The sequence below is a fragment of the Microcaecilia unicolor genome, chromosome 2, assembly GCF_901765095.1.
Source record: "Microcaecilia unicolor chromosome 2, aMicUni1.1, whole genome shotgun sequence".
NCBI classification, from domain to species: Eukaryota; Metazoa; Chordata; class Amphibia; order Gymnophiona; family Siphonopidae; genus Microcaecilia; species Microcaecilia unicolor.
The window spans coordinates 660,856,189-660,881,306 of NC_044032.1; the positions used below are offsets into that span (position 1 = coordinate 660,856,189).

Sequence of the window (25,118 nt, forward strand, 5' to 3'; positions counted from 1 at the left end):
CCCTTCACTGTCAATTAAAATGTTCTATTACATATTGTGTTGACATTGTAAGTAGTATACCATGCCATATTTTGTATTGTTACTTGAATATTTTTACTGCTGTAATTGTCTATTGCTCATGTTTGATCTATTCTTATTGTACACTGCCTTGAGTGAATTCCTTCAAAAAGGCGGTAAATAAATCTTAATAAATAAATAAATAAAATTATTAGATTTTCAAGTAGCTAAAATAGAGGTTTCAAAACGTTTTATATTCTTATAAATGTAAAAAATTTTAGAAACTCTTTGAAAACTTTAATCTTTTCTTTTGTTAATTGCCTAGAACTGTGATGTGGTAGCAGTATGCAAGAGTAGCTATTATGTTATGTAATCTGCATGGAGAAGCTGGTTCCGGAGCAGGGAACCAGTTTATTGTTTAACCATCCAATAAACTGTTGTAGTGAATGGTATGTAGACGTCCAGATGAAAAAAATACCATCAATGAATCGGTGCCATATTTTAATATGTTGAAACCATGTTGAAGTTTATAGATGACTCTCTTCAAAGGCACTCACGTATTTTTTTCATCTGGACGTCTACGTACCATTCACTACAACAGTTTAGTGGATGGTTAAACATTTTAGACAATAATCTTAAATTTACAATGCAAAGCAGTTACGAGAGTATATCATTTTTAGACACTCTTGTATACAAACAAAATCAAGTTATGGTATGTGGGGTGTACTAAGAGACATAAAAACTCGCCTCACAGAACATAAAAATAGACGTCATAAACAAGTGTTGACGGCCCCACTTGTAACCCAATGTGTGAAATTTAATCATCATTTTGCACAATTGAAATGGTTAATTATAGATCAGGTGGTTTGTTCCTCTAGGGGAGGAGACATGGTACAAGTACTTAATTGGAAGGAACAATTTTGGATCTTTGAATTAGACACGACAGTTCCTAATGGACTTAATGATTTTATTGAATGGAACACAATTATTTGAATTCCCTTTCAGCTAATTCTTCTTTAATTTATTATCATGATGTTTATCCAATAGTTTGAGGAGTGTGGAAACGACGTCATTTCCTGCCAGAGAACATTTAAAAATCTTGGCTTGATAGGAGCAGCGACTAACCCAAGAGCGACACTTTTCCTTTCAGTCTTACTTTGTCAAATCATATCTTGAGTTCCTGAGGAAGTGGATATGAAACCCTGCAGAGTCGAACTCGTTATGGTTTATTGAGGACAACAGAACAACATAGCGCATTTCAGCGCGGGAGCATTTAAGATCTGGGATAACAAAACTAGACTCGCTCCTGTTGGAGCATGAGAAGCGGTGATGGACCTCTTGACTAGATTATAAATTGCAAAAACGGATTGAAGGTTATCTGGGAGTGGATCACCGGTCTATACGCTAAGTGCCTACGTTGATTCTATTGATTTATAGTATATAATAATGCTAAGAAATTTCAGCACAATAGCAATCTATTGAAATTATGAAAGTAAGAAAGGAGAGACATCTATATAATTTTTGTTTGTTACGTGCATGAGATTGGACAGAGAAAATGAGAGGATTGATTTAGATATTTTCAATATTGCATTAGGTTATATATTTTCATTGGAATAGGAGCACATGAGTGTTTTGGCACACATAAAAAATAAAATAAAAAATTACAGAGAAGATCTATGATCGAGAAACTTGTCCACCCTTAGAGGCGTAAATCACTTCGGTGTAGCCTCCCTTGGGTGAGTTTATATTCTGAGATCTCTCCATTACTATATAAAATTTTTTACATAGTTTACTTAGTTTATCTGGTCAATCCTTTTTCATTTTTTCCCCTCCATATTATACTCTGGTTCTTTACTACTTTGAGCAGAACTAAGGCATGGCCAAAATATACAGGTGTATTCCTTGTTTCAGAAGGCTAATGCATGTCTCTGTTCTTCACTATTCTGAATGTCAGGATTTGCAGCTTCACTCAGGGATGTCAAGGATTTTTGAAAGTGCATGTTTTAGGCAGCGATAAAAGAAATTCCCCCCTTAATCCCCCTCCCCCATATGGATTCTGCAGAATGATTGCGGGTTCTATTCTTAATTATTCACCTACAGAGATTTCTAATCTAATCTAACACAGGGCTCGATTAGTCTCAGAATCCCTACACAGGTCTTATGTGTCTTACAATAAAAAATAAACCTAAACAGAATAGAGAAAAAAAACAAAATACAATAAAAACTCAAAAGCCCTAATATTCACATAATGAACTTAAATTAAAATGTTTTCAATTGCATCCAAAGAGCAGATAATTAGGAACCATGTGCTTTTCTATGCATCGGTACTTACGGGTGAATGAAATCGACAGAAACGTGCAAGCTCCGACACTTTGTAAAATGGATGCTCTTATTGCATGCTGCTGGCACAGGCACATCCGCTCCCAAAAGACTCTACATCAGCAGATTGTTTTCAAAAATAAAGGGTCAAGCTCGTGGATTTAATATGCATATATATATTATAGTAGGACATGACCCATTGCGACCTGGATTTCTTTGTTCCTATTTCTATGTTCTGTTAAAATCAGGCTTACAAGCTTTAGGACATCTGTGTTAACTTTACCCAACTGTAATAAATCTCACTACAAACAATGTGTATATATAAAATCTAGGCAAAGAATTTAAGATATCAAACATTGAACCTCAAAGAACGTATTGCATTCAAAATCTGCACAGTGGTTCACAAAATCATCTACGGCGAAGCCCCGGTGTATATGACAGACCTCATAGACCTGCCAACTAGAAACACAACAAAATCAACACGAACATACCTGAATCTCCATTACCCAAACTGCAAAGGACTCAAATACAAATCAACTTATGCATCCAGCTTCTCCTATATAAGCACACAACTATGGAACGCATTACCTAAAGCTGTAAAAACAACGTATGACCACCTAAACTTCCGGAAATTACTAAAAACTAATCTGTTCGAAATGGCATACCCTACCGACCCAACCTAAATACCTAAACCCTGCAACACAAGCGAAACCAAAGAACGTATGGACAAAACATAACTACCCCTCCCTACGATCCACTATTGTGTCTTGTACACACAAACCTTATTATACCATTGCTCACTTTGTAACCATTAGACAGGAACTGGCTATCGCCAATATGGTACTATGTAAGCCATATTGAGCCTGCAAATAGGTGGGAAAATGTGGGATACAAATGTAACAAATAAATAAAGAAATATCATGGACTGGTCCATCTAGCTGAGTTCTTGGGGTAAGAAGCTCAGCATTAACGTCCCTTCCCGTAGGTTGTGCAACGCACTGGGATACTCTTTGCATGCTTTTATTTACTACTTTAAGTAGATACTTCACCATGGTCTGCTAATTAGCAAGTTGAGTATTGCGTTCAGTTCTGGTCACCGTATCTCAAAAAAGATATAGAAGAATTAGAAAAGGTTCAAAGAAGAGTGACTAAAATGGTAAAGGGGATGGAACTCCTCTCGTATGAGGAAAGGCTAAAGAGGTTAGGGCTCTTCAGTTTGGAAAAGAGATGGATGAGGGGAGATATGAGCTGTCTCTGTCTCTCAACCACCCAGCTCTCCCTGTGTCTCAGGGGGAGGTGCTACTGCTGGGAGATTTCTACCTGCCAGATACTACTACTTATCACTTCTATAGCGCTACAAGGCATACGCAGTGCTGTACACCATACATGAAAGGACAGTCCCTGCTCAAAGAGCTCACAGATACAGATTGAAACGTCCAATCTGCAGAATCAGAAAGAAGTAGAGAGATTGTGGATGCTTTTCAAAGTGTACTACTCAGACAAATGACATTATAAACGTAAGTGGCTGATAACTTGCTAATGAGAATACTCAACACGTAGAATTTACTTAGTAATATTTAAAGTTAATCCTAAAATCTAATTTTTTATTTTTTTAGAGGAAGGAAAAGACCTCAGGAGTTCGGCTTGTTGTCATTAATTTAGCAATGCTGGGTGAACGTTATCACTGGTCTAAAAAAACTCCTCAAGTTTTCTAATTTTTTTAAAGTGCATACATGCTTTACTTTTCTATTCCTTGTTTCACATTATTTGGTCAACTAGAAATTAAAGGACACTTATCTTTTTTTTATAAAAGATACTTCATTCAGTTTCTCCAGTTTGCTCAACAGAGTGCCTCCGTTTGAATTTAAACTGCCAGCTTTAAATTCTAAGGACCCTGTATGCTAAGGTGCACTAGCGTTTTTAGCACGTGCACAAAATTAAGTGTGAAGGCAGCCATAGGAATATTGTGGGCGCCTACACAGTGCGCGCTGATTAGCGTACGTTACAAAAACTAACGCGCCTGTAGCGCAGTTTATTAAACAGGGCCTTTAGTGTCCTAATCAAGAAGAAAATAAGTAAAATCCAAAGCTGCTAGGTTTGTATTTTATATACTTAGATTTATGCTTAGCTTCATTCTTTTCCCCAATCTTATCAACGATTTTACCTGGTGAAGTGTCCTTAGATCCAACCGTGTGGAAACAGCAATCTTAAAGATGGCGCCTTCCAATTTTTAAAAAGACGCCGTGATCACTGAACCAATCAGTTACTTACATATGTTTTTAAAGGGACTAGGCAGAGAATTTCTTTTAAGGGATGTTATATGACTGTCCATTTACTAAATATAGCCTACTTATAGGAATACTTTGCATTCTATTTTATTGTTTAAGCCATTAGGCATAAGGGATTGCAGCTTGTAAATCCATTTCAGTTCTTGTAATAATTTGCAACCTCTGTCCCCTCCTCTAATGGTCTTCATTACTTGATCTATAACTATGCATTTGTAATCTTTGTGTTATTGTGCAATATGATGGGCTGTAATCAGTGGTTCCACTTTTTGATGGGAAGCATAATGTTTATGTTCACTGACCTGCTGCTTCAGAGCTCTGGGTAGTCTTACTGACGTAGATTTTTTGGCAGGGACATATTGGGACGTAAAACACATATGTGCTGCTGCAATCTGTATTATGCTTGAGGATGTATAATTTATTGTCAGTGGGATTGATAAAATCTTTATAGCACAACATATATGAACAGTATATATAAGATCCACAACTTGGGTGACTGTCCACCTTATAATTGAAAGAGAGAAACGCCTAGATTTCGACCCAAATCGGGAGATAGACATTTATCTCACAATAACGAATAAATCGGTATAATGGAAAGGCAATTTTGGACGTTTTCAACTGCACTCCATCGCGGAAGCGTACAAAGTTGACGGGGGAGTGTCAGAGGCGTGGCGAAGGTGGAACTGGGGCGTGGTTATCGGCCGAGGAGAGATGGGCGCCTTTTTACCGATAATGGAAAAAAAGTATGCGTTTGTAGCTAGAATTTAGGGCACTTTTCCTGGACCCTGTTTTTTCACGAATAAGGCCCCAAAAAGTGCTCTAAATGACCAGATAACCCCCAGAGGGAATCGGGAATGACCTCCCCTGACTCCCCCAGTGGTCACTAACCCCCTCCCACCACAAAAAATGATGTTTTACAACTTTTTATTTTCACCCTCAAATGTCATACCCACCTCCCTGGCAGCAGTGTGCAGGTCCCTGGAGCAGTTAGGGGTGCAGTGGACTTCAGGCAGGTGGACCCAGGCCCATCTCCCCCCTACCTGTTACAATTGTGCTGCTTAATGCTTATTAGTCGTCCAACCCCCAAACCCACTGTACCCACATGTAGGTGCCCCTCCTTCACCCCTTAGGGCTATAATAATGGTGTAGACTTGTGGGCAGTGGGTTTTGAGGGTGATTTGGGGGGCTCAACACACAAGGGAAGGGTGCTATGCACCTGGGAGCTCTTTTACCTTTTTTTTTTGTTTTTGTAAAAGTGCCCCCTAGGGTGCCCGGTTGATGTCCTGGCATGTGAGGGGGACCAGTGCACTACGAATCCTGGCCCCTCCCACGAACAAATGCCTTGGATTTATTCGTTTTTGAGCTGGGCGCTTTCATTTTCCATTATCGCTGAAAAGCAAGAACGCCCAGCTCACAAATTGTCGAATAAAACATGGACGTCTATTTTTTTCGAAAATACGGTTCGGTCTGCCCCTTCACGGACCCGTTCTCGGAGATAAACGCCCATGGAGATAGACGTTTTCATTCAATTATGCCCCTCTGAATCTAGTAGTACTTGGATTTACTTTAGAATCATCTGTTTGAAGTATTTCTCTGATATTTGTCCTGTGAGAATATGCTATTCTTAAATCATGATCTTTAAATGCTGGATGCATTCGGATAATTCTCCAATGTTTCTTGATGATTTTAGTAGCAAGAGGAGCTGCCTGAGTCTATTTAATAATGCATGTTTGTGTGTTTATAACATCTTGTACTTGTTTGTTAGAATTCAATAATAATTCTCTCTGGTTACATTTAGTTCTTGTATAGGCTTGTTAAAGAAGTCCCTTAGGATACCCTCTGCCCTGCAATTTAACTTTGAGATTTCTTTGAAAATGTTTTGAAACTGTCATAAGTATTGCCAGACTGGGACAGACCAAAGGTCCATTGAGCCCAGCATCCTGTTTCCAACAGTGGCCAATCCAGGTCACAAATACCTGGCAAGATCCTAAAAAAGTACAAAACATTTTATACTGCTTATCCCAGAAATAGTGGATTTTCCCCAAGTCCAATTTAATAATGGTCTATGGACTTTTCCTTTAGGAAGACTTCCAAACCTTTTTAAAACTCTGTTAAGCTAACCACCTTTACCACATTCTCCAGCAACGAATGTGGTAAAGTTCTCTACACTTTTCAATGTTTTCTTTAATTTTTTGGTGTTGCTTATCAAACGATTCATGATTCATAGTTGTGTGTAAGTTGGAAATTTCCATTGTTACTTGTTCTTTCTTATCTGTTAATTCCCGTTTTCTCTTTTCTATGATAAGAAGCATCAGATCTAATAAGCAACATTAACAATGAATAGAAAACAATGTGAAACAATGAATACTACTACTACTACTACTACTACTTAACATTTCTAGAATGCTACTAGGGTTACGCAGCGCTGTATACACTTTAAAAAGTTAGAAAAATTGAGGTTTTTTTTAGATCAATGAGGACGTTTGTTTGGCATTTCTGTTGCTAAATCAATGACAACAAGCCGAGCTTCTGAGGTCTTTTCCTTCCTCTAAAAAAATAAATTAGATTTTAGGATTAACTTTAAATATTACTAAGTAAAATCAGATGAACTTGCTACTTTCTATTATATTACATTACAAATCATTTCTATACCAGTGAATCCACTGGGTTCTTAGCAGCTTACAATATTAAAAAAAGAACCAGGACAATCACTTGGGAAGTTTTAATTAAAACCAAACTGCCTTTTAGGAAATTTGGTGATGTTAACCCATGAGGGGAGGGGCTATGCTAGATCTTGTGCTCCCAAATGAAGATAATGAGTCCAGCTTTGGTCTTTCCCAGTATGGCAATACTTATATACTTATTTAAATGGACTTGGGGAAAATCCACTATTTCTGGGATAAGCAGTATAAAATGTTTTGTACATTTTTGGGATCTTGCCGGGTATTTGTGACCTGGATTGGCCACTGTTGGAAACAGGATGCTGGGCTCGATGGACCTTTGGTCTGTCCCAGCGTGGCAATACTTAAGTACTTATGCATTTGAGTGGGTGCCTACCTTGGCAATAGTGATCATCACACGCAGACACACAAAGCTCCAATTCATGGATTTTAACCCTACCGATTTGGTAAAATGGGGGAGTACCTGAATTTTTTTTAAATTTTTTGTTACATTTGTACCCTGTGCTTTCCCACTCATGGCAGGCTCAATGCAGCTTACATATTGTATACAGGTATTTATTAGTACCTGGGGCAATGGAGGGTTACAAGGAGTTGCCTGTGCCTGAAGTGGGAATTGACCTCAGTTCCCCAGGACCCAAGTCCACCACCCTAACCACTAGGCCACTCCTCCACTGATGGGATGGAATGATATAACAGTAGTGGAGATTCAGCACAGATCTTTTTGTAAGAAAGGTAAACAAGAGCAAGAGAAAAAGGAAACCCATAGGTTCTCAAAACAAGTAGCTAACAAAAAAATGTGGTTAAAGCAGTTAGCTTAGCAGGGTTTTAAAAGGTTTGGATACTTTTCTAAAAGAAACATCCATAAGCCATTAGTAATATGGACTAGGTAAAATCCACTGCTTATTTCTGGGATAAGAAGCATAAAATGTATTGAAGTTTTTCAGGATCTCGCCAGGTTCTTGTGACCTGGATTGGCCACTGTTGGAAACAGGATACTGGGCTTGATGGACCTTCGGTCTGTCCTAGTACGGTAACATGTTCTTATGAATTGGATGTTTCCTATTTCTATTTTCTATGATTAAATCGTAGCTTTTGTCTTTTTCTAATGATTAGTGTGTTAACCACTATGCTGATTTGTTGAAAGGCAGTAAAATAAGAAACCAATAGACATTTGTGGAAAATGCATGGGCAGAGTGAAGGACCGTAAAGATAACTCCTGCTGTTTTAGCAGAGGAACCATAACATGTCTTAACAGTAGCCCAGGTTGATAACTTCCCTCCTTAGAATGTCCTTCGAATAACTGCACAGATAAAGTTATTCATGAGAAAGAAGCATCCTGTCTCTGGTTAGCTGTCTCTGTCGTGGTGTAAATTTCACTCCTATCCAGATTTCCACACAGTCCAGTCCCTGATCCTGAATGTCCTGCCTTTGTAAAATCATGTTTTGAAAATCTGCCACCTCTCTGCTCTTCCACCCCCACCCCCAGCTACTTAACAACATTCCTAGTGTGATGCACCGAGATCACTTTCGCATTCACACGTTGCAATTTATTTCATGCTTGTGTAAAATATGTGGGCAGAAGTGCTTCCCTTTGCATATGAGCCATCAGTCCCACGGATATCGAGCACCCATGGGACCTATGACATCCTCACAGTCACTTTACTGCCCTTTATCTTACTATAAATTAGCATAAGAAATCCATATTTCCTTCCACATTGCCAGCAAATGAAATATTACCTGTGATTATGGTTCAGATTTTAATCACACAGCCTACAAGAAGACTTTTCCTAATTAATAATGAAGCTAGGTTATACTTTGCTATTACTAATTGACAGTAAGAAGGACACATGTAATGATGTGTTAATAGGAGCCTCTGTGCCTGTCAGCACCAAGGTTTCTAGTTAGAAACAAAATTCGATCAGGAACTCAGCCCTGTACCTACTTGAACACAGAGAATGTTTTCTAATGCCAGGGCTTAGCAGAGGATTGAAACAAAGCAAGTCACTGATAAAAGGAAAAATGGCAATTCAGCAAACTACAAACGCTGAACTTCAGCAGTTTATTTCATTTTCAGGCTAAAAGAGAGCTCAAGACAAATTAATTATTTCACATTTATGTACTTAATTCACAATAATATACATTTCAGATAGATAGAAACATTGTTCTGTGTCAAAAAGAGAAAAGACAAATCTATCCAGAGTTGAACTTATACTGCAAATCCAGAAACCTTCAATAGGTAAAACAAACAAATGGGTTAATATTAAAAAGGAAAAACTCTGGAGCTACAAACTAGTATTACTATTCCAAAAGGTTTGTTAAGAAAAAAGGAAAATCACCCGCAAAGGATTACAGGATAAATATATTTACCAACTGCAACCTCAGATCTCCTGGGGGTGGCATAGCTGCTCGTGATTCTTATCAGTCCCATTTCTATCATTAGTTTCACCAATGGGGGGAAAAAATCAGTGTAAAAAAACTCCTTTTAACAGGAGAAAAATAACTTTCCAAAAAAATCCCCAATTATAAAATGAAAGTGGTTCCTATTAAATAATTGCCATGGGCTGTACAAGCATGCTTGAAAAACTATGCTGGAAAGTACTTATCTTTAAATAATTAAATGGTCCAACTGGGCTCCTTGAAATGGATGTTACTGAACTCCACTGGAGAACTTTTCTTCCATGGATGCAAGGAAAAATCACTTGAAAGCAGACCTCAATCTCAAAGTTCTCATATGCATGACACGCATTACCCCCAAAAGAACCCCAGCAAGGGTGCCTTGTTTCACCTGTTGCTGCATCAGGAGATCAACTGTTACCTGGAACATTCAACCTCTAAAAACACCATCCAAAGAGCACGTGATGTGTTGAGAGGCACAGAACGACGTTTCCTCCTCTCAGGGGTTCCTGCACCTTTAACTGAGTTTTGTGCTTCTTTATTTTTTGAACCAGCCTCATCTGGGGACACCGAATAGTTCATGGACAAATTTGTTACTGTGGTGGTAAACCCTATGCCTGGGAAAGGAGGAGTAAGAACGGATCGTGAAAAGCCCCGCGGAGGTGTCCACAAGATGGCGCCAGATGAAACTCCCACGACTCCTCCGTTTTCTTCAACTCAATTAAGACAAATCACGGAGGCAGTGTGGCAGCCATCGGAGCCATGACTGAGCCAAGCCAACTATCTACCCAACTGGCACATTTGGAGTTTTTACTTGCTGACACAAACAGATGTACCACAGCCCTGTCTGCAACAGAAGATGCAAAACAATTGGCGGTGCTGGTGGAACAGGTCACAGGGATGGCTACACAGATAAATAATCTGGAAAATCAACCCAGGAGAGAGAACCTCCGGATTGTTGGACTACCTGAATCCACCCAGACAGTTGAGGAGTAGCCTAGTAGTTAGTGCAGTGGCCTTTGATCCTGGGGAACTGAGTTCAATTCCCACTGCAGCCCCTTGTGACTCTGGGCAAGTCACTTAACCCTCCATTGCCCTAGTTCCCTTTCCCTATTTGACATTCTACATGGAATGTTGCTACTATTGAGATTCTGTTGTTACTATTTGAGATTCTACATGGAATGTTAATGTTGTTATTCCATGTAGAAGCCTGCCCTTGCAGATCAGCAACGCGGCCGTGCAAACTTCTGTTTCTGTGAGTCTGACATCTTGCACGTACTTGCAGGACGTCAGACTCACAGAAACAGAAGCCTGCGTGGCTGCATTGGTGATCTGGAAGGGCAGGCTTCTACATGGACTGTTGCTAGTGGAGGAGTAGCCTAGTGGTTAGTGCAGCGGATTTTGATTCTGGGGAACTGGGTTCAATTCCCACTGCAGCTTCTTGTGACTCTGGACAAGTCATTTAACCCTCCATTGCCCCTGGTACAAAACAAGTACCTGAATATATGTAAAGCACGTTGAATGTAGTTGCAAAAAAACTCAGAAAGGTGGTATATCAAGCCCCCTTTCCCTTCCCTCACTAAACACCTTGCTGGAGCATTGGTTACGCTCAGAATTTGCTCTTTCACACGGTGCCGGCCCCCTTTGTTTAGAACAGGCTGACCGCTTGGACAGCCTTCAAGATGGTAGAAATCGCCCCAGAGTAGTACAAGTGAAGTTTCACAATTAAACTCATAAAACTGAAAATCTTTGGGGGGATTTCAGCAGAAACTAGACTGTTTGCCGTATGAGGGAGCTCCAGTGCATATATTTCAGGATTAGTTGACAGTTTTGCAGGAGCACAAACACCACCTCTCACCTCTTTGTTCAGAGCTCAGAGATTTGCAAGTCAGGTTTATGCTCCTCTATCCTTCTCTGCTACAGGTTTTTCATCAAGGCCAGTGGCGAAGTTTTGACTCTCCCCAAGCAGCTCAGAAATATGTGCGGGAGATGAAGATCTCTGTGGGAAAACCTGCTTCTATTTGCCTGAATTATTGTGTAAGCTTTGTTGGGAGGGGAGTCTTTCTTTGGGGGGCACACTGTATCGCAGATACTTTAGAGGGGTGCGGGACCCTGAACATCTATAGTGATCTCCTTAGTTTTCACTGCATAAGGCGTGTGGTGGGTCTTTTATGGGAACACAGGAAAGGGTTGGAAGGGGGGCTCCAGAGAGTAGGCTGGGTGTTACAGTATTCTGGTGTATGGCAGAGTTGGGGTGGGTTGTTGTGTGAAAGGTTCGCTGATTTGTACGCAGTTGTGTGGCTCAGTATCAAATCCATGGATGGTTATTCTCCCGGGGGTATTGTGTACGTTTCCTCTTTCAGTGGTTTATGCTTTTTCTACTTCTATGGGATGAGTGGCCAGACCCCTGGTATTGTTAGATTTATTTCTTGGAATATTTGAGGCATTAACTCCCCTATTAAGCGCACAAACATTTGAGGGGCTTTAAACCACCACAAAGCTGATGTTCTATGTCTCCAGAAGACTAGATTATCATTAGCAGAGCAGCAGTGGGTAGGTGAAGACTTTTGCTCTCCCTCTGTGGGGCGCAAAGGTGGAGTGGCTATTTTTCTATGTAAGTCCCTGTGTTGAATTGTGCGCCAGCTCTTTCAAGATGATCATGGTTACTAAGTGGGTGTTCTATTAAAATGTCATGGGAGGGAGCTGGTGCTTGTTGGGGTTATATGGACCTGTTCCATGAGATCATTCCTTTTATTGCCAGCTCTTAAGAATTTCACAAGTATACTGGCCTCCCTCTAATTGTTTCGGGTGACATGAATTTGGTTTTTCATCCATTGTTGGATTGCTCCTCTGGTGCATCTCACAGAGTTGTAGCTGGGGAGAGTGACTTGCAGTCTTTTTGTAAGGAATTAGATTTACCGGACCCTTGGAGTCTTCCCCGCTATATTTTAGTGTGTAAGGGTCTATTTTCTCTAGTTACATCAGCCACCATTGGGCCAAAAGAGATTTCAGAACATACCTTAATTTGGATTGATCTGGAAATAAACCAGTATTTTCACCAGAGACCTGGTTGGCATTTCCTTCTCATTTATACACATCCTATGACATACCATCCCAAATATTTGCAATATAGGACCTGGACTATGCTCGATTGGCACGGCGATGGTCTACGGATGTGTCGATAATACTGACAGCAAAACATATTCAAAGTTGTCTTCAGCTGGTGCAGAGAGTTACCTACAAGGCTCTGTTTTGGGAACTACAATACAAATTTCTTCTCCGAGTGTAGATCTCTCCTTCTCATGCACATCATGCTACTTTTGCAGATACGGCAGCTTGCCCTAAATGTTGCCATTCCCCTGCCACACTGGGACATGTTCTGGACTTTCCCTCAGATCCAAGTATTTTGGGCACACATTGTGCATGCCACAGAATCCCAGTGGTCCTACAAAGTTAGATTGGTCCCTCAGATTTTATTTGCCTTCTCTTATACCATCGACTATGGTGGGAGGGGCGTTTCTTCACCGCCTGGTACTCCTCAAGAAAATCATTATTCTCCATTGGCGAGAGCGTTATGTGCCATTCATGTCCAGTTGGAGATCACAGATGATACATTTACTCCATGGAGCGCAAGGATATAGAAAACATCTCCTTGACTCCAGGTCAGAAATTCTAACGACGTTGGGAGCACTTCTGGTCTACCCTGCAGCCAACAGCCCATAGCCACCTTTTAAATTAAACACGACTTTTCTCTTTCACACAAAACTGGGGAGAGAATAGTGTCATCTGTATTAGTTAAAATAATGAATCTCTATTGTTTCTGCTGTTCATGGCTATTATGATGATCTGTTTTCATTGCACTGTTTGCTTGATTCTCCCCCCCCCCCCCCCCCCTATCCAAGAAGGTCACATTTTATAAGAAAGACAGCTACTGCTGAATCAACCAATCAGTGTACACTAGCATTTTAAAGAAGTGTTCGATTCCATTTCAAAAGAATGCATTCCATTCAATGAACATATTTTAAGCTGTTGCTTCTACTGTTTTAAAATCAAAAATCCATCGTCCTTCTCCATGTGGTATGTGCAAGGTCTTGTAACCAGGAGGACCTGCTGTTGGTCTCCTGCCAACTCACCCTCAATCCTTCTGCTTTCCTTGAACAGACAAGTCTTTCACAGTTGTACTGGAAGATGCAGCTGTTGGTTGCTGGTTTCTTTTAAGACTGGCTCCTGAATTTCTTGAGTGGAGATTGTTTTCTCTGTTCCTCCTCACAAGTGGTGCTATTGACTTTATATTGTGATAAGGCAGGTAAACGGGGATATAGCAAAAAGCCAGGGCCACCAGAACTACAATGTCCAGAATTCCCTGGGAGACTTGGAGACAGGGGAGGGCCCAAAACCCCAGGAGGGATTCTCAGAAAAAGTGTGAGGGAAGATAGCCCAGGGAATAGAGAGCCATTCTCCCCAGTAACCAGCAGGGGGAGAAACAGCCAGGAGGAGGCCCGGTTCCCATGGCTGCGTAATCAATATCGGATTCCTCCCAGCTGTGATTTGCTTACTTTATTTATTTTTTGTCTTAGATTGTAAGCTCTTTGAGCAGGGACTGTCTTTCTTCTATGTTTGTGCAGCGCTGCGTACGCCTTGTAGCGCTATAGAAATGATAAATAGTAGTAGTAGTAGTCTCTTGTAACCAGAGCTAATATTGTGATGTCATAATGCCTCAGTCCACCAATAAGAGCCAACCTCATCAGTGATGTCACAATGGCTTGATTGTCCTATACTTGGCTCACTTTTATTACATAGCTCTTTGAGCAGGGACTGTCTTTCTTCTATTTATGTGCAGCGCTGCGTACGCCTTGTAGCGCTATAGAAATGCTAAATAGTAGTAGTAGTAGTAGGAGGAGAGATTTTCTGAAGCTGGAAGAGCGAGAGGAGGAGCAAATGGATTACAACGAGGAAGGGCTGGACATGCCTGCTGGATGGCCAGTTCCGGGAGAGACAACCGGCATGGACTGGGAGAATACCCAAGGTTAATCCCTCCAGCACAAGAGCACCTGGGAGGCCACAGGTGTTTGTTCTGTAAAGAGGGAGGTGTGTTACCAGCCCTGCTAGTGACAGAGCTGGAGGAGGAAGGTAGGATGTTCCTAGTTCATATAATGTCTTCCTCTTCCTTTGGAGAGTTTTGTTCATTTGTGGAACTGAATTTTGTTAAAGACTGAACGCTGAACTGAACTTTGATGAAAGTCTGGGTGAAACTGCTTTAAAAATAGAACTAAACTTTGTGGAATGCTGAGTGGAACTGGGCTAAAGTTAAACCTGAAGAAATAAGGGGGCAGTGACCAGTGAGGGTAATTGGAACTGTTCCCCAAAAGTGAAAGGATTTTTGTTTATTTTGTTTGGCAGAGGTCTGGATTCCAGGATACATTCCCCAGGAAAAGGAGGCATTATCACAATATCTTTCTGGACCATCAATTTTCTCTGCTTTTACCCCCATTTTCATGCCAACTCTTGCAAGCATTGGGATTCAATCATAGGGATGGGCAGCCAGAACATTTTTGCCCATGATTTTTTTTTTCATTTCGGAACAATGTTGATACCAGTGTACATTCTTTTTAAGGAGTTGTACACTATTGGGTAAATTCTCTAAACGTAGCCAAAATGTAGGAAGTGGAATGATGTATACTAAGCATGAATTCTTAAAATGGGCACTCCCACATTGCACTCCATCTGTAGATCATTTATAAATATGTTAAAAAGCAGCGGCCCCAGCACAGACCCCTGGGGAACCCCACTATCTACCCTTCTCCATTGAGAATACTGACCATTTAACCCTACTGTCTGTTTTCTATCTTTTAACCTGTTTTTAATCCACAATAGGACACTACCTCCTATCCCATGACTCTCCAATTTCCTCTGGTGTCTTTCATGAGGTACTTTCTCAAATGCCTTTTGTATATGGATTTTCAAAAGGTATTTCACAAAGTACCTCAAACCCAGCTGTAACACTCGCACCTAACTGTAGGGAGTTACACACGTAAAAGATAGTATTCTATAACCCTGGCATGCTCCAGACCTACTTTTCCCATTCTAGGTCCACACAACCCTTGAAGTTGCCTGCTTTGGAATTTAACCGCACAATTTATAGAACAGTGATAAAGGGCAATTGCTGCCCTTTACTGCAATTAAGTATAATATAAGCCAATAGTAACAGTGAATTATTGAATTTAGTTGCACATGCAACTGAACTTATTCTACAGCTTGCATGCACAAGTTGCGTGCTAATCAGAAATTTGAGTGCACTGGTTTACAGAATTAGAAAGCAAGAGCAAAGAGTGTGTGTACACTATCAGAAAAGTCTGCAATAGAAAAGAGTGTGCACTATTAAAAAAAAGAGAGAGTGCAGGGATCGGGACCGGTGCTATTTAACGTATTTATAAATGATATGGAAATTGGAACGACAAGTGAGGTGATTAAATTTGTAGATGACACAAAACTATTCAAGGTTGTTAAAACACGTGCAGACTGAGAAATATTGCACCTTAGAAAATTGGAAGACTGGGCGTCCAAATGGCAGATGAAATTTAATGTGGACAAATGCAAGGTGATGCACATTGGAAAGAATAATCCAAATCATAGTTACCTGATGCTAGGGTCCACCTTGCGGGTCAGCGCTCAAGAAAAAGATCTGGGTGATTGTAGATAATACGCTGCCAAAAAAGCAAACAGGATGCTAGGAATTATTAGGAAAGGAATGGTGAATAAGACTGAAAATACTATAATTCCTTTGCATCGCTCCATGGTGCGTCCACACCTTCAGTATTCCGTTCAGTTCTGGTTGCCATATCTCAAAAATGGCTCAAAGAAGAGCACCAAAATGATAAAGGGGATGGAACTCCTCTTGTATGAGGAAAGGCTAATGAGGTTACAGTTCAGCTTGGAAAAGAGACAGATGAGGGGAGATATGATTGAGTGGTGTAAAACGAGTAGAAGTAAATCGATTTTTCACTCATTCTAAAAGTACAAAGACTAGGGGACACTCGAAGAAGTTACATGAAAATAGTTTTTAAACAAATAGGAGGAAATATTTTTTCACTCAACGAATAGTTAAGCTCTAGAACTGTTTGCTGGAGGATGTGGTAACAGCGGTTAGTGTATCTGCATTTAAAAAAAGGTTTGGACAAGTTCCTGGAAGAAGTGTCCATAGTCTTCTATTGAGAAGGAACTGCTTGCCCTGGGATTGGTACCATGGAACGTTGCCACGATTTGGGTTTCTGCCAGGTACTTGTGACCTGGGTTGGCCACTGTTGGAAACAGGATGCTGGGCTAGATTACTACTACTACTACTACTACTATTTAGCATTTCTATAGCGCTACAAGGCGTACGCAGCGCTGCACAAACATAGAAGAAAGACAGTCCCTGCTCAAAGAGCTTACAATCTAATAGACAAAAAATAAATAAAGTAAGCAAATCAAATCAATTAATGTGAACGGGAAGGAAGAGAGGAGGGAAGGTGGAGGCGAGTGGTTACGAGTCAAAAGCAATGTTAAAGAGGTGGGCTTTCAGTCTAGATTTAAAGGTGGCCAAGGATGGGGCAAGACGTAGGGGCTCAGGAAGTTTATTCCAGGTGTAGGGTGCAGCGAGACAGAAGGCGCAAAGTCTGGAGTTGGCAGTAGTGGAGAAGGGAACAGATAAGAAGGATTTATCCATGGAGCGGAGTGCATGGGAAGGGGTGTAGGGAAGGACGAGTGTGGAGAGATACTGGGGAGCAGCAGAGTGAGTACATTTATAGGTTAGTAGAAGAAGTTTGAACAGGATGCGAAAACGGATAGGGAGCCAGTGAAGGGTCTTGAGGAGAGGGGTAGTATGAGTAAAGCGACCCTGGCGGAAGACGAGATGGGCAGCAGAGTTTTGAACCGACTGGAGAGGGGAGAGGTGACTAAGTGGGAGGCCAGCAAGAAGCAGATTGCAGTAGTCTAAATGAGAGGTGTCAAGGGTGTGGATGAGGGTTTTGGTAGAGTGCTCGGAAAGAAAGGGGTGGATTTTATGGATGTTGTAAAGAAAGAAACGACAGGTCTTGGCAATCTGCTGGATATGAGCAGAGAAGGAGAGCGAAGAGTCAAAGATGATCCCAAGGTTTCGAGCTGAGGAGACAGGGAGAATGAGAGAGCCAAATAGAAAATGGGGGGAGCGGGGAGGTGGGTTTGGGGGGGAAAATGAGAAGCTCGGTTTTGGTCATATTTAATTTCAGGTGGCATTGAGACATCCAGACAGCAATGTCAGACAAGCACGCTGAAACTTTGGTTTGGATGCAAGGTGAGATATCAGGGGTAGAAAGGTAGATTTGGGAGTCATCAGCATAGAGATGGTAGGAAAAGCCATGAGATGAGATTAATGAACCAAGGGAAGAAGTGTAGATAGAAAAGAGGAGGGGACCAAGAACAGAACCCTGAGGTACGCCGACAGGCAGAGGGATAGAAGTAGAAGAGGATCCACCAGAGTGAACACTAAAGGTGCGGAGGGAGAGGTAGGAAGAGAACCAGGAAAGGACAGAGCCCTGGAATCCAAGTGAGGACAGGGTATCGAGAAGTATGCTGTGATCGACAGTGTCAAAAGCAGCGGAAAGAACAAGAAGAATGAGGATGGAATATTGACCTCTGGATTTAGCCAGTAATAGGTCATTGGAGATTTTAGTAAGCGCAGTTTTGGTTGAGTGGAGAGGGCGAAAATCAGATTATAGTGGGTCAAGAATAGCATGTGAGGAGAGAAAATCAAGGCAGCGGCGGTGAACAGCACGCTCAAGTAATTTGGAGAGAAAAGGAAGGAGGGAGATGGGTCGGTAATTAGAGGGACAAGTAGGGTCGAGTGAAGGCTTCTTAAGGAGAGGTGTGACCACAGCATGTTTAAAGGCAGCAGGGACAGTTGCAGTGGAAAGTGAGAGGTTGAGAATGTGACAGATAAAAGGAATAAGAGCAGGAGAGATGGCATTAAGAAGGTGGGTGGGAATGAGATCAGAGGAACAGGTGGTACATTTTGAGGAAGAAAGGAGAAGTGTAGTTTCCTCAATAGTAACTTCAGGAAAGGAGGAAAGGGAATAAGGGGAAGGAGAGAGAGGGGAATGGACTAGTGGAGGGAGAGGTGGTGAGGTAGAGAAAGCAAGGTTTATCTTTTGAACCTTGTTGTGAAAGAATTCAGCAAGGGTCTGAGGAGATAATGAAGGGGGAGTTGGGGGAGGGGGCACCTTGAGGAGAGAGTTCAATGTGGTGAAGAGAAGTCGAGGATTAGAGCCAAGAGAGTTGGTCAGTTGGATATAATAATCCTGTTTGGCACGTAAAAGAGCAGATTGGAAGGAGGTCAGCATGAACTTAAAGTGTAACAAATCAGCAAGGGCCCGAGATTTCCGCCAGAGGCGTTCGGCGGAGCGGGTACAGGAACGTAGGTAGCGGATATTAGAAGTCAGTCAAGGTTGGGGTTTTGTACGCCTTACAGGGCGGGTCATCAAAGGTGCAAGAGTGTCTAAGGCAGAGGATAGAGTATTGTTGTAAGAAGAAACAGCCTCGTTGACAGAGGAGGTTTGAAACATGGGAGGATAGAGATGAAGGGTAAATATCGTGAAGATTCCTAGATAAATTAGATAAGATAGGACGGGACTGGGAGGGAGGAGATGGACCATGGATCTGATCTATTATGGCTACTTTATGTTGTTATGTTCTTAAGCTCTTATTGGAAAAGTGTGTGTGCTATTGGAAAAGAATATGCAATAGAAAACAATGTACACTATCAGAAAGTTCACTAGAAGAGTATGCACCCTCTTTGCACACAGAGCACCCTGTTCAGTAACAGTGCACATTATTATCTGTGGAAAACAACAGTCCATCTCTATTCAATCAGACCAAATGGCAAGCTATGCTGTGACGGGACTGTCTCTCCTACATCTGACTGTATAGTGCTGCATATGCTGGAGCTGTTTTACACATGATAAATTTGTAGTGTATGACAGGTAGATAATCTGCTCCACTGTTCCTCTTTTTCCATCAGCCAGGCGTAAGTCTCGCTTTACTGATGGGGGTTGACAGTAACCTGTCCCCCATTGCCCAGCCCTGTGTGGGAGCGCTGCGTGCATCTGGTAGCGCTATACAAATTCTAATAATAATAATAATTTCCCCCTCCTTATACACTCACTATCCAGTGCATTTTTCATTTTGGTTTCATTTCTGAGCAGGCAAAATCTATTCATCTAAGGTCATGAGTCCCACCGTCACAGGGGAAACCTTCCCATTTTAAGACGCAGAGCAATTTTCCCAGAAACTCGTTCCTCTTAACCAGATCAGGGTGTGCGCTGTGGCTTTATTCATTAGCCCAACTGTTCCCATTACCAGGTTGGTTTCATTTGTTAGAAAAGAAGAGAATAAGCCATGCCATCATCACGCCCACTGGCTCCACTATTCTTATAATTGCTAAAGCTTCCCAGAAATTATTTCCACAGGATAGCATTGCTCCAATTGCATTCCTGCCCACAGAGCAAAGATTGAAGCCATTAACATGTTTCTACCATTACCCTACATCATTTGACCTGACATTGCAAATACACGCTGATAATCCTACAATTATAGAGGATGAAATATATGATCAGCAAATTCATAATTCACAACTTCTCCCATCAAGCTAAAACAACCACTGAGCTGCCTTATTAGCTGCATGACTGACAGTTGCTCTTGAATATTCAATGTTAATGGAGAAATCCACAAAACAGCTGAACCTTTAGAAGCTTCGCAAGCCGCTTATACAGATCACCCTGTTAGTTCTTCTGTGCTTCAGTTATATTATGTGATGTGTCAAGTATAAACCTTATCGAAAATCTCTCGACTGAAAGTTGCATTTAACTGCAATCCCAGTTTTACTACTGACTCACCAGGTGCCCTTAAACAAGTCACTTTACCTTCCTCTGCCTTGGTTTGCCTCTAAGGGGGCACTTCCATTTTGGTGCATGAGGACACATGGCGAGAACCTATTCTATAGGAACGTCTGGGTTTCAAAATTCTGATGTAGAAAACTATTGTAACCCAGGCCTTTTTCAATTGAAGGAAGCTCTGGAATGAGGGGCATAAGATGAAGGTGAAAGGTTATATAGACCATAGTACTATTACTAATCATTTCTATAGCACTACTAGACGTACACAGTGCTATACACATTATAAGCAATCTGAAGAATTATTTCTTTGTTGACAGGGTGGTGGATACATGTAATAGCATCCCAATGGCGGTGGCAGAAGTCTGGACCTAAACTCAAAAAAGTGTGGGACCAGCACGAAGGATCTCCGAGGGAGAAGCAGTCATTGCAGAGCTGCATGCAGGCTCATTTTCGAAAGAGGATGTCCATCTTTCGACATAAATCAGAACATGGACGTCCATCTCCCAGAGACGTCCAAATCGGTATAATTGAAACCCGATTTTGGACGTCTCCAACTGCAGTCCGTCGCAAGGACATCCAAATTTCAAGGGGGCATATCAGGGGCGTAGCGAAGGTGGGACTTGGGCATGCCTAACACTTGGATGTCTTTGACCCATAATTGAAAAAAGCAAGGACGTCAATGATGAACATTTGGATGTTTTCACACGGATGTGGTTTTATTACGAATAAGGAAGAAAAAGTTGCCCAAAATGACCAGATGACCACTGGAGAGAATCAGGAATGACCTCCTGTTACTCCCCCAGTGGTCAATAACCCCCTCCTACCCTCAAAAAAACATCTTTAAAAATATTTCGTGCCAGCCTCAGATTTCATACTCAGGTCCATAACAGCGCATGAAAGTCCCAGGAGCAGTTTTAGTGGGTACTGCAGTGCACTTCAGACAGGCGGACCCAGGCCCATATCCCCCTACCTGTTACATTTGTGGAGGAAACAGCGAGCTCTCCAAAACCCACCACAAACCCACTGTACCCACATATAGGTGCCCCCCTTCACCGTAAGGGCTATGGTAGTGGTGTACAGTTGTGGGTAGTGGGTTTTGGGGGGCTCAGCACACAGGTAAGTGAGCTATGTTCCTGGGAACATTTTATGAAGTCTACATGCAGTGCCCCCTAGGGTGCCCGGTTGGTGTCCTGGCATGTCAGGGGGACCAGTGCACTAGAAATGCTGGCTCCTCCCACGTCCAAATGGCTTGCATTTGGACGTTTTTGACCTGAACGTCTTTGGTTTTGAAAATCGCCGAACGTCAAAGACGTACATGTCTAGGGATGTCCAAATTTAAGGACGTCCTTGGATTTGGATGTCTCCGACAGTATTTTTGAAATGAAAGATGGACGTCCATCTTTTTTCGAAAAAAAACAGTTTTCCCCGCCCCTGGATTTGGACGTTTTACAAAGACGTCCAAATCCAAACATAGACGTTTCTTTCGAAAATGCCCCTCATGGTCTTCCATCATTTTTCTATGCTTTTGTGCTTAGTTCTAGTCCCAGCTCTGTCACAGAATTCCCATGTTTCTTTAGATAAATCAGTTTGGTGACATTTTCAGTAAAGTGTTTAACTGCAAAGGTGTACACACTCGATACCCGAACAAAGTCAGCCAAGTTTCAGAAGACCCCCTGGGTATTAAGTTTGAGAACCAGAGTATTATGCAGTTAAATATACATACTTATTTATTTATTTATTATATTTGTACCCGCACTTTCCCACTAAAAGCAGGCTCAATGTGGCTTACATAGTAATAGGTAACACAGAATTTTGTTATGTAAAGTAGGAAATTAAGTATAACAGAAGGATGGATGGGTAGTACACCTAGGTGATTAAAAAGAGGATGTGTAGATAAGGGCATTGGTAACCCGCTGGAATTAGGGATGCAGTGCCCCCCCCCCCCCCCCCCCCCGACAGGCTGTTTTGAAAGGACAGTTTGTTACTCAGATAATTACCCTCTTAATGTAAATGTGAGCCTCCTCACTAATTTACATTTCTTCCTGATTGCAAGTTCACCTGAGATGTTTCTGGGTCAAAAAAAGTTCCATCTGGGACAGGCTGTCTGGCAGCAAACCACATATCAAAGAGAAAAAGCTGGTGTTAACTTTCCTCTTCTATGTGGCAGTAATGGAGAGGTCCCTTATGTTGGGAGCCAAAAGTGACTGAGCCATGGACAAAAAGAGAGACATCTGAGGAAAGGGGGAGTAGGAGGAGTAGGCTCTTGAACAACACTAGTAGGCGACGTGCAGAACAAAAGTAAAATAAGTGTAGAACGTTAAATGTGTGATAAACATAAATTCCATGTTTTATTTATTTATTTCACTGTATTTTGAGTTTTTTCTGCTAATTTTTAGATGTCATCCTTCTTTGATTGGTAATATACACCACCTTTATCGTATGTTATATATAATCTAATATTTTTTAATAATTTAATAATTTAAGTATTTATTATATATTTGAAAACTATATATGTATATATGTTTGAGTATATGTATTTTTACATGTATGGATTTTATATGTATGTGTATATATATATTATAGCATTTCTGCAATACTAATAATAATTTTTTTATAAAAAACTTTTTTTTTATAAAAAATGTTTTTATTAATTTTTTAATTTTACATGGAATTTATGTTTATCACACATTTAACATTCTACACTTATTTTACTTTTGTTCTGCATGTTTGTTATATTACCATTGTTTGGTTTTATTTCATAGACTCCTGAAGAAGGCGTCTGTAGCGCCGAAACACGGCTGTGTTGAGTCGAGTGTATATTTAAATAAAGAGATTGTTCCTAATCTGCGTCGCCTACTAGTGTTGTTCAAGAGCCTACTCCTCCTACTCTCCCTTTCCTCAGATTCTACTTTTCGTAGGAATTTGTGTACCTCCACCCTTGTGGTGGTTTGGCTTGCTTGCAAAAAGAGAGACAGACAGACAGACATCCACAGGAGCACCACTGGCCCGGAAATGGTTAAAAGCCCATTTATAATATAATTTCAGCTTTTTTTGTTGTTTTAATGATCTGATGTTTTAGTTATGTTCTTAGTGTATATTGTTTAATTTTATTATGTATGTACTATCTAGGTCTACTTTTTTATTCCAATCTTATTTTGTGAGCTCATAAAACCTATGGGAGTTGGTTGTGGCCCAGTTATGATGAGCAGTTCCAGAAGAGTCTGACTCGAGGAAAATCTGATGTGTGGGGTGTATGAGATGTGGTATGTGGTTAGCCAAGGTGACCCCATTGCGATTGTAGCCCTTTCATTTGAGGGCCTCTTCTAGGTCTATCCCAGCAGTTGGGGGGGCATTGACTTTTTCCACTGGCTCTTCAGGGAGACAGTTTAACTCTCCCACTTTCCTTGGGCCTGTTGGGGCATTTGGGAGTTCAACCGCTTCACGCGGAGAAGCCAATCGCAATCTGTGTTTCCAATACAATGCTGGGTGCTGCAATCACGCTACTGTCAGTTCCGGCATCCATGCAGTCAGTGTGCAGGAGCCCATCCGGCCTTTTGTTGTATTGGGTTTGGACTAGATGGATGGGGACAACTGTCTTAAGCAGGTGGGTTCCCCAGTCAGTGGATCTTTTAATCAAGGCTCATAAGTAATGCCACACTGGGAAAAGACCAAGGGTCCATCGAGCTCCTTCACCCATTAATTTGTTTTCTCAACAGGAGTGGCTCTGTATTTATGCTGACTCAGGGGATGCTCATTTGTTATGGGCAGGGTGTTTCCGTGGTCTTCATTACACTGTTTGATGGTCCTCCTTTGTTGCACAGATCCGACAATGCATCTGTTATGACTGGAGATGTGTGAGCCCTTGTGCCCCGACTGAGCACGGTGAAGATGGAGAGATGCCGTACTCGGTCAGGCAGCCAGACAACCCCTAGCTTCACCTGGGAAGCGACCACCGTTCACCGAGAGTTGAGCCCTCAGCTGCAGGTGGCCACCAGGACTTCTGGAACCGGCGGGGTTGCACAGCCGCTGACCAGGATGGCAGGAATACAGACACAGTCCAGCACCAGAACTCCAAATAGGCAAGAATAGTCAAAAATCAGTCCAGGGTCAGAGCAGGCAGCAAACAAGCAAAATCCAAGAAGTAGCCAAGGTCCGGTACACAGAAAATCAGGAACAGGAGATAGCCGGCAAACAGCACTCCAACAGCAACTCCTCAAAACAATTGAGGCCGAAGCAAAGAAGGCCTGGAGGCAGTGCTTTAAATAGTGAAGCAATCAGAGCAAACCAAACTCAGGTGCATCCAACATGGCAGCCCCCATAGGAGATCCTCCCACGACCAGATATGGAGTTCCTTCCTGTTCTCGTTTAGACAAGATGGCTGCCCCCTCCTGAGCTAGCCAAGATGGCTGCTGCTCTTGTTCCAAGCCGGATGACGGCTGCCGGGTTAGGAAACAGAAACCGACCCATCCCCGGAGAAGTGTAGCAGAGCGTAACAGCATCTTTGGTGGTGGCTCATCCACAGGTGGTCAAGGAGA

The 25,118-nt window shown here is 41.6% G+C and overlaps 1 long non-coding RNA gene across 1 annotated transcript; it reads right to left on the reverse strand.

Moving 5' to 3' along the window:
• Positions 1–1,743: 1,743 nt before the first annotated feature.
• Positions 1,744–8,232, reverse strand: LOC115462724. The gene is made up of 3 exons (XR_003940932.1): positions 8,140–8,232; positions 3,004–3,010; positions 1,744–1,753 (listed from the first exon to the last, which is right to left on the reverse strand). It is a non-coding gene; the product is annotated as an uncharacterized LOC115462724 (long non-coding RNA).
• Between the last annotated feature and the right edge of the window lie 16,886 nt (positions 8,233–25,118).